Source organism: Lactuca sativa, chromosome 7 (assembly GCF_002870075.4).
Source record: "Lactuca sativa cultivar Salinas chromosome 7, Lsat_Salinas_v11, whole genome shotgun sequence".
Taxonomy (NCBI): Eukaryota; Viridiplantae; Streptophyta; class Magnoliopsida; order Asterales; family Asteraceae; genus Lactuca; species Lactuca sativa.
This window is the reverse complement of record NC_056629.2, coordinates 108,950,176-108,961,734: the sequence shown is the minus strand read 5'-3', so window position 1 is coordinate 108,961,734 and position 11,559 is coordinate 108,950,176.

Sequence of the window (11,559 nt, the reverse complement as noted above, 5' to 3'; positions counted from 1 at the left end):
CAATGTGATCAAATAATGATACCTCAACTACCAACGAAATACAACTCATTACAATACCAAAAGTCGTTGTTAAACGAATTGGCTCGGTCTCGAGCCAATGAAAATCCACAACTACTAACTCTTTGATACATACAAATAACGATTGGTAATACACATACATACGAGTGTGCACAGACGTCTACGCACCATCTTCGGGCCCCAAAAGTGTAAAATCTTGTTTGTTGGGCCTAGCTAGCCCAATGACCTGATCTTAAGGCCCGAAGACATTTTTTTTACTACGAAGTGTTGAGTTTTACCGACTCGGCACAACGTAGGGTGACTTTCAATGGCTTGTATCATTGGACCCCAAGGGCCATGGTATTGCTAGAAAAGTCTACACATTTTACGAGGCGGGTCGGGGACCCCTCGCACACATTTTTCCCAGCCGGTTAATAGAGTTACCGGGGTCTTAGTGACCTCTTTCTCTTCGGATGTGGGACCACTCATAGTCCGGGCGATTGGATAACGTGATTAGTACTGACGACGCCTTCGGGAATCGTTGGTATATCTATAAACCGGGCATTTGTGTAATGCGGGTTTGTAGTAAATAATCAATGCTCGAGAACCTTCCAACGTCGCTTGGGACCGATACTACTATTTTTGTAATGATTTCAACGCAACTCAACGGATTTCAAAAGAACTAGGGGAACATCGGGTTTCCCTAGGGTTTTTATCACATACAGATTTTAAACGCATACATCTTAAATGAACAATTTTTGCAAGTATAGAAACAAACAAGCATACCTATGGATCTTCACAAACGTTTTTGAAAGCTTTCCTTTTCAGAAAATATCGGATTTTCTGGTGGTTTTTCAAACAATATAAACATTCGATTTCAAACACTACTTATGAACTCACCAACATTTCATATGTTGACGTTTTTCAAAATACTTGTATTCTCAGGAAACCAGCGAATCAAGGGAAATCATGCTCAGTGACGGTTGCAGTTTATTTTTGAATGAACCAAACAATATTAATTTTTGGAAATGTAATATCTCAAACAATGTATGACATGTAAACACTACTGGTTGTATTCTGTTGATGAATGGTGACGAATGTTGTTTGTTTCATATATATTCAATGTTATGGTATTCAATTGAGTCACGACAGCCCCCGGACGTTTCCGCCGTCTGGTTCGGGGGTGTGACAGGTTGGTATCAGAGCTTTGTTTATAGTGAACTAGCATGTCGAGCCATACATTGATATGCAACTATAAACCAAAAAGAAGGACTAACATAACTCTGAACAAAACAAATAAATAAAATACACTTGCCTGCATTAGGAGTAAGGACCTAACGCTGAATCAAACACCATAATGCTGGTATCTCGGTTAACTCGGGACTGTCCTTAGTGATACCAAGGAGCGAATGTAGCCTGATCAACTACATTCTCTCCAAGGTAAAACTAACACATGTCTTGATGAGATCGGAATAGCCAGGGAACCTAAAAATTGTACCCTATATCACCCAAAAAGAGAATATTTGCTTAGTCTGTGTAATAGTCATAGTACCCTAGGAATAATGTAGCATAATTACGTACTCGCGCAGACAGCATGGCTGGTTTTCATCACCCTGGAGACCCCTACTTCCCTAATCAGGGAAACAACGGGTGGCTAGAGGAGGAGGAGGAGCCTGAAGAGGAGCAGCCGGGTATTCAGTTTCATCAGGCCTTAGTAGCTCACGGGATGCTGGTGGATGAGCCGGAAGAGCATCCAGGAGAAGCACACGACGTCGAACCCGACGAATATATAGACACTGACTACGAATTTGGAGAGGTCGACGATGACGACGAGGAGGGTCAGGTCGGGGGCCAGGACCCCATCCCACCATGCGAGGACGAGGCCCAACCAGATCCCCCCGCTCCACCAGTGAACCCCCCGAGGGAGAATCGTTCCCTCGAAGCTGAGATCGCCACACTACGACAACAGCTGTATGCTATGGAAGCTCGGGCAGTGAGAGCAGAGCACGAGAGGGATGAAGTTATAGGAGACATGGCAGAGATGGCACAGCTACTAGCGCAGCATTTCGGCATATGACTTCGGCACCACCTCCTGACGCAGCTCATCGCGGTTAGGGATAGACTTATCATAGTAGGTTATTAGGAACTATGTTATGTACTCCGGCTCTATGTTTAAGTGACTACACTACTCATGGAGCCGTTATGCTGTCGGATTAGTGTTACTTATGTATGCTCCTGCGAGCAAATTTTCTTGTACTAAACACGGATAATATTAATGAACTTTTGTGTGTTTTGCTAAATTATTCTCAGTTGCTATGTGTTGAGACATTATGATTGCATGCTTGATGATAGTAATGCTTAGGTTCGCACCATACGCCTAGTTAATAGGATCATAACCTCACCGAAACCACGTACACTCAACATCTTTCCGTTTCATGACAGAAAGATGCCTCGCCCAGCTACTCGCGGAAATCCCGAACCAACCCCGCCGGAAGTTGACTCCACTGCTTTCCAGGCAGCCGTGTCTGCTGCAGTCACAGCAGCTATGGCACAACTTCACCGAGGAAACAACGGAGGAGGCAATGGTCAAGGCTCCGGAAGTTCGAACAACGGGACGAACCAAGGACTCACTAAAACGTGCACCTACAAGGATTTTGCGAACGCTAAACCCCGAACTTTCAACGGTACCGGAGGAGTGATCGCCCTAAAGCGATGGATCGAGAAAGTAGAGTCAGTGTTCGAGATATGCGAGTGCCCCGAGCAGATGAAAGTGAAGTTCGCGGCCTGCACTTTTGTGGACCAAGCGCTCACTTGGTGGAATGGTCATGTGGAAGCTATGACACTTCCTGTCGCCAACTCTATTCCCTGGACAGAGATGAAAGAGATGTTGACGGCTGAGTACTGCCCCCGAGGCGAAATACAGAAGATGGAGCAGGAACTATGGAATCTCACGGTGCAGAATGGGAACATCGATGCTTACATATCGAGATTCAGCGAACTATCTCTATTGTGCCCGGGAATGATCACATCAGAGGGAAAGAAGATTGAACGATTCATTTGGGGACTGACATCCCCCATTCAAGGGAACGTGATAGCTGCTAACCCTGAAACGTTTGACAGCGCGAAGAGATTGGCAAAGAGGCTCTATGATCATAACCACAAAAAGGGCGAGAAACCGGTAGAGACTGAGAAGAAGAAGGAGAGCGATGGTAAGAAGGGATGGAACAACAAGAGGAAGGGGCGTCAAGGTCCCGAGACCTCTAAAAAGCAGCAAACGGTGGCAGTTCACGCTGTCACTGCGCCGGTACCAGTCACATCACATGCTCCAGCCTCAGCTGTTTCAAATACTTCAAGACCCTATTCCGGCACTCATCCCAAATGCAACAAGTGCGGTTTCCATCACCAAGGAGAGTGTAGGGAGTTCCATTGCACCAGTTGCAACCGAAGGGGACACACTGCAAAGTTTTGCAGGACTTATCCTTCTCAGAACCAGAGTCAGGGAAACAACCAGAACAACAACAACAATCACCGCAACACCAACAACACCAATGCCGGCGGCAACAACGCAGGGCCTAGCCACACCTGTTTCGGGTGTGGAAGGACGGGACATTTCCGTCGAGATTGCCCTAACAACAACAACAACTCAGGAAACAGAGGAACAGGAAGAATGCTGACTATGGGTCAGAATGATGCAGTTCAAGATCCCGCAGTTGTGACCGGTACGTTTCTCCTAAACCACACTTATGCATGCATCTTATTTGATACCGGAGCGGAGCGAAGTTTCGTAAGCGAGGAGTTTAAACATTTACTAAAACAACAACCCCAGAAGCTAAATGAAACCTATACGGTGGAAATGGCCAATGGGAAAACCGAATCCACTAGGGAGATCTACATCGGATGTACCTTAACCCTTAACCAGCACGTCTTTCGAATAGATCTGATGCCAGTGTCAATTAGGAGTTTCGATGTGATTATCGGCATGGATTGGTTAAGCCCCCACCATGCTGAGATTATGTGCCACGAGAAGGCCGTTCGCCTTCGTCTCCCAAATCACGAAACCCTAGTAATTTACGGAGACAAACCTAGCACGAATCTTCGTCTTATCTCGTGCATCAAAGCACAAAAACATCTGCGAAAGAACAACTTAGCGTTCTTGGCCCACATAGTGGACAAGACCAAAGAAGAAACTAACATCCAAGACATTCCGGTAGCGTGTGAATTTCCGGACGTGTTTCCCGAGGATCTTCCAGGAGTACCCCCAGAGAGACAGGTTGAGTTCCGAATCGACCTCGTCCCAGGAGCAACTCCTCTCGCTAAATCACCATATCGACTGGCTCCTGCTGAAATGCAGGAATTATCCAGCCAACTCAGTGAGCTTCTGGACAAGGGATTTATCCGACCTAGCTACTCGCCATGGGGAGCTCCGGTGCTCTTTGTCAAAAAGAAGGACGGATCTTTCAGAATGTGCATCGATTACAGAGAGTTGAACAAACTCACTGTCAAAAACCGCTACCCACTCCCGCGAATCGATGATTTATTCGACCAGCTCCAAGGAGCTAGCTATTTTTCTAAAATAGATCTACGGTCCGGATACCATCAACTCAAAGTCCGAGAAGAGGATATTCCAAAAACCGCTTTTCGAACCCGCTATGGACATTATGAATTCGTCGTAATGCCCTTCGGTCTAACAAATGCACCTGCCGCATTTATGGACCTAATGAATCGAATCTGTCGACCGTTCTTGGACAACTTCGTCATTGTGTTTATCGATGACATCCTCGTCTATTCTCGAAGCAAAGAGGAGCATGGCCAACATCTTCGACAAGTCCTAGAAACGCTGCGATCGGAAAAGCTTTACGCCAAACTCTCCAAGTGCGAGTTCTGGCTTCGGAGTGTGAATTTCTTAGGCCACGTAGTTAGCCAAGACGGAATTCATGTGGACCCTTCTAAGGTCAAAGCTGTGGAAGGATGGGCAACTCCGACTACGCCCACGGAAATTCGTCAGTTCTTAGGCCTAGCAGGCTACTATAGAAGATTTATCCAAAACTTCTCAAGAATCGCCAAGCCACTTACCTTGCTTACGCAAAAGAGTGCGCCATTCAAGTGGACAGACAGACAAGAGATTGCATTTCGAACCTTGAAGCAAGCTCTTTGCAGCGCTCCTGTACTATCTCTACCTGAAGGAACGGAAGATTTTGTAGTTTACTGTGACGCGTCAAATCAAGGCTTAGGTTGCGTTCTCATGCAACGTGGAAGAGTGATAGCGTATGCGTCCCGTCAACTAAAGGCGCACGAAGTAAATTACACAACCCATGACCTAGAACTGGGAGCTGTGGTCTTCGCTCTAAAAATTTGGAGGCACTACCTGTACGGTACAAAGTGCACCATCTTTACGGACCACAAGAGCCTCCAGCACATCTTGAATCAGAAGGAGCTGAACATGAGACAACGAAGATGGGTGGAATTGTTAAACGACTACGAATGCGAGATCAAGTACCATCCAGGCAAGGCCAACGTGGTAGCTGACGCATTAAGTCGAAAGGAATACTCAAACCGCCGTACGAAAGCGCACTCGATAACCATTCAGTCTCATCTGACCACTCAAATTGCATCAGTCCAGGCAGAGGCTATGAAAGCGGAAAATAGAACTAGCGAGGCATTGCGCGGAATGGAGAAGAACCTGGAAGTCAAAGAGAATGGGGTATACTACTTCATGAACCGCATTTGGGTTCCAAAAATCGGAGGATTCAGAGAGATCGTTATGAAGGAAGCCCACAAGACACGATACTCCATTCATCCTGGTTCGGACAAGATGTATTTGGACATTAAGCAGCACTATTGGTGGCCTAACATGAAGGCGGAAATCGCAACTTATGTTAGTAAGTGCCTTACGTGTGCCAAAGTGAAAGTGGAATACCAGAAACCTTCCGGATTGTTACAGCAACCGGCAATCCCTGAGTGGAAATGGGAGGGGATTTCTATGGACTTCGTGACCAAGCTGCCCAAGACATCGGACGGATTGGACACCATATGGGTAATAATCGACCGACTGACGAAATCTGCCCATTTCCTGCCCATCAAAGAGTCCTACAAGATGGAGAGGCTGACGCGTTTGTACCTACGAGAGATTGTAAGACTTCATGGAGTGCCAAAATCTATCATCTCAGATAGGGACAGTAGATTCACGTCACGCTTTTGGCAGTCGCTCCACAAGGCAATGGGAACTCATCTTGATATGAGCACCGCGTATCACCCACAAACGGACGGTCAAAGCGAACGAACCATTCAGACGCTTGAAGATATGCTTCGTGCATGTGTGATAGACTTCGGAAAGTCTTGGGATACCCACCTACCGTTGATCGAGTTTTCATATAACAATAGTTATCATTCGAGCATTAAGGTGGCCCCTTTCGAAGCACTGTACGGGCGTAAATGTAGATCACCGTTATGTTGGGCTGAAGTAGGCGACACCCAGCTAGCAGGAACACATACGTCAGATAGGGCAATGACAGGACCGGAAATCATTCGCGAGACCACGGAAAAGATTGTCCAGATCAGAGCTCGATTACAGGCATCGCGCGACCGGCAAAAGAGCTATGCTGATAAACGGCGAAAGCCCTTAGAGTTCCAGGTCGGTGATCGAGTATTGTTGAAGGTCTCACCCTGGAAAGGGGTTATACGATTCGGAAAACGAGGAAAGCTAAACCCACGGTACATTGGACCTTTCGAAATCGTCGCCCGAATAGGTCCGGTAGCCTACAGACTACAACTACCCCCGGAGCTAAACGGTGTGCACCCCGTGTTTCATGTTTCTAACCTGAAAAAGTGCCTATCAGATGAAACTCTCGTCATTCCTCTTGACGAAATCGAAATCAATGAGAATCTCCTGTTCGTCGAAGAACCAATCGAAATCATGGACAGGGAGGTGAAGCGTACTAAGCAGAGTCGCATCCCGATCGTGAAGGTACGGTGGAACGCAAAGCGTGGGCCAGAATTCACGTGGGAACGCGAAGATCAAATGAAGCAGAAGTACCCTCACCTGTTCTAGTATTCTCAAATCTAGCTTTCAAACAGAATTTCGGGACGAAATTCCCTCTAACGGGGGGATGATGTCACAACTGTAAATTTTAAGCTATGTAATCTATACATTTAAGTTAATGAGAATCAAAAACTTTAATCAAATGCAAGATACAAGTACTACAGATAGTCATCAAACAATTGGAAACCCTAGAAGTTTTGGTTAAGTCCATTTTGGACTAAGACTTCCTTATTGGATCCAAATGGACCAATAAGCTTTCAATTGGACTATCATGGGTTTAGGACCCTAATTGGGCTCTAATTGGACCCACATTCGTTTATTCCAATATTTTGGGCTAGGTAGAACCTAGAAGGAAATAAAACACAAGTTTTAATCCATAATTAAACCTAACCTAGCTTAATAAAGCACAAAAATCACAATTTCATTTTATAAGTCCAATAAATACCCTAATTAACACTAATGTTGGACTTAGGAGCAAAAAGCCCAAACACCTTATTTTTCCTTCCCATTTTCGGCCCAAAAGAAAAGCCCAAGAAGAAGGGTTGACTTAGCACTTACCACCTCACTATTATCTAATGGACTTCTAGGCATATCACATACCTCCATGCATGTATCACTTCAAAGTCACTTCCTTTCTCTCTTCTCTTCTTGTTTCGGCCGAGGATAACCAACACACACACACATCTCACAAAATTCTCTCAAAAATTCTCTCAAGAAGCTCTCTCCCTCCCCTCTCCAAAGATCTCGAAATTTAGGGACTTTCCAAAGGGATTTTTGCAAGTAAATCATCTCCTAAGGTAAGATTATGCATAGATCTATGGTTTAAATTCTTTTGTTATCAAAATCCTCCCCTAATCTATACAAAAATCGTGATCTAGCATCCTCAAACCATCTCAAACTCAAGATCTTCACCAAAGGGAGCCAAGGCCAAAAACACTTCATTTTTCCTTCCATTTTCATTGCAAAAACCGAACCAACACCCCAAGGTGAGATTCATACCCCTATTTTCTGTTTTTAAGAGTTTTTGTGGGGGGGAATACAAGTGAAAGTGTAGATCTATATGTATTTGTATGCCTTGTATGATTTCCATGCTTATATGTATGCTTATATGTGTTTTAATGTTGGATCTAGCCATTAAACCCCTCAAAACCGAGATATAACTCATGTTTTATGATATTAGCTTCAAATATGTTCCTACATAATAAGTGATACAAGAAAAATAGCTAAGTGGTTAGCAACAATTTCCTTTAAGCTAAAAACACACATTTTGGGCCAAAAATGTGAAAAATACAAAATTAAGGGCCCAAAATGACATTTTACAGATTCTGATGGTTGAAATGTGTCAAAACAGTTTCAATAAAGCCATTTCTGGAATTCTATTTAATTGGTGGATTAAAAACATAAATTTCAAGCCTATTGGGCTAAAAATGCAAATTTCGGCCCAATAAGACCCATTATGCGAATTTTTCTGTTTTAGAGGGCCAAAACTGTAACTTTCTGTAAAACAGTGGACTATAAGTGTCCCAAACCCTTTTCAAAGGTTTAAAATGCTTTTTAAATTTAAAAAGGACCAAAGTTGCAAAAATTTTCCATTTTGGGCTAAAATTGTCAAAATTGCGAAAATATGGACTAAACCGAGAAAAAACTGCATTTTCAGGGACTTAAACTGTTTTCTTTGAAAAATATGCTGGAAAATATTAATTTCAATAATTTTTGGTGTTAAAATGTCAAGAAAAATAGTTTAAGGACCAAACCGGGAAATATTCAAATAAAAGGGTTGAAAATGTAAATTTTACAAATAATGAGGGGCTGAAAACAGAAATATTTCAAGGCTGATTCATTATGTACAATGTGATCAAATAATGATACCTCAACTACCAACGAAATACAACTCATTACAATACCAAAAGTCGTTGTTAAACGAATTGGCTCGGTCTCGAGCCAATGAAAATCCACAACTACTAACTCTTTGATACATACAAATAACGATTGGTAATACACATACATACGAGTGTGCACAGACGTCTACGCACCATCTTCGGGCCCCAAAAGTGTAAAATCTTGTTTGTTGGGCCTAGCTAGCCCAATGACCTGATCTTAAGGCCCGAAGACATTTTTTTTACTACGAAGTGTTGAGTTTTACCGACTCGGCACAACGTAGGGTGACTTTCAATGGCTTGTATCATTGGACCCCAAGGGCCATGGTATTGCTAGAAAAGTCTACACATTTTACGAGGCGGGTCGGGGACCCCTCGCACACATTTTTCCCAGCCGGTTAATAGAGTTACCGGGGTCTTAGTGACCTCTTTCTCTTCGGATGTGGGACCACTCATAGTCCGGGCGATTGGATAACGTGATTAGTACTGACGACGCCTTCGGGAATCGTTGGTATATCTATAAACCGGGCATTTGTGTAATGCGGGTTTGTAGTAAATAATCAATGCTCGAGAACCTTCCAACGTCGCTTGGGACCGATACTACTATTTTTGTAATGATTTCAACGCAACTCAACGGATTTCAAAAGAACTAGGGGAACATCGGGTTTCCCTAGGGTTTTTATCACATACAGATTTTAAACGCATACATCTTAAATGAACAATTTTTGCAAGTATAGAAACAAACAAGCATACCTATGGATCTTCACAAACGTTTTTGAAAGCTTTCCTTTTCAGAAAATATCGGATTTTCTGGTGGTTTTTCAAACAATATAAACATTCGATTTCAAACACTACTTATGAACTCACCAACATTTCATATGTTGACGTTTTTCAAAATACTTGTATTCTCAGGAAACCAGCGAATCAAGGGAAATCATGCTCAGTGACGGTTGCAGTTTATTTTTGAATGAACCAAACAATATTAATTTTTGGAAATGTAATATCTCAAACAATGTATGACATCTAAACACTACTGGTTGTATTCTGTTGATGAATGGTGACGAATGTTGTTTGTTTCATATATATTCAATGTTATGGTATTCAATTGAGTCACGACAGCCCCCGGACGTTTCCGCCGTCTGGTTCGGGGGTGTGACAGTAGGCCACTGGACCAACTCTCGAAATGATTTCGAAGGGTCCAATGTACCTAGGATTTAGCTTTCCACGCTTTCCAAAGCGTATCATGCCCTTCCAGGGTGAGACCTTTCGTAGTACACGGTCGCCAATCTGGAATTCCAAGAGTTTACGTCTCTTGTCGGCATAGCTCTTTTGCCTATCCCTTGAGGACTTCAGTCGTTCTCGTATTTGCACGATCTTTTCAGTCGTTTCCCTGATGATCTCTGGACCAGTGAGGGTGCTATTAGGGACTAGACCTTTTGCCAATTGCGTGTCGCCCACTTCCGTCCAGCACAGAGGTGATCTGCACTTACGGTCGTAAAGGGCTTCGAATGGAGCGGTCTTGATACTAGTATGGTAACTATTGTTATAAGAGAACTCGACCAAAGGTAAGTGAACATCCCATGCCTTACCAAAGTCGATTACACATGCTCGCAACATGTCTTCCAAGGTTTGGATCATCCTCTCACTCTGTCCGTCAGTTTGTGGGTGGTATGCCGTACTCATATCCAACCTTGTTCCCATGGATTTTTGCAGTGATTGCCAGAATCTGGAAGTGAATCTGCTGTCTCTATCTGAGATGATGGACATCGGTACGCCTTGAAGTCGTACGATCTCCCGGATGTAGGTTCTTGATAGTTTTTCCATCCTATCAGTTTCCTTGATCGATAAGAAATGGGCTGACTTGGTTAATCTGTCGACGATTACCCAAATAGTATCTTGGTCACTCTGAGTTTTGGGCAGTTTGGTTATGAAGTCCATGGAAATCTGCTCCCATTTCCACTCAGGTATTTCAGGTTGTTGGAGTAGACCTGAGGGTTTCTGGTGTTCTATTTTTATTTTGGCGCAAGTTAAACACTTGCTCACATAAGTAGCAATCTCCGCTTTCATGTTTGGCCACCAGTAGAGTTGCTTGAGATCTAGATACATCTTGTCTGACCCTGGGTGTATGGAGTATGGGGTCCTGTGTGCCTCGCTCATAACTACCTCTCTGAATCCACCAAACTTGGGTGTCCAGATCCGGTTCATGAGGTAGCGTGCTCCGTCACTCTTGATTTCTAAGTTCTTGTCCATTCCCCTAAGGGCCTCACCTGTCACGTTCTCGGGTTTCAAGGCCTCTATTTGAGCTTCCTTGACTTGCGCTAACAGGTGCGAATGGATCGACATGGCTAATGACTTCACTCTTCGGCTAGAGTACTCCTTTCGACTAAGGGCATCGGCTACGACGTTTGCCTTTCCCGGATGATAGCGAATCTCACATTCGTAGTCGTTGAGCAATTCGACCCAACGTCGTTGTCTCATGTTTAACTCCTTCTGGTCGAAGATGTGCTGGAGGCTCTTGTGGTCTGTAAAGACAGTGCACTTGGTACCGTAAAGGTAGTGCCTCCAGATTTTAAGAGCGAAGACCACTGCTCCAAGTTCTAAGTCATGAGTGGTGTAATTGACCTCATGTGTTTTCAGTTGTCGTGA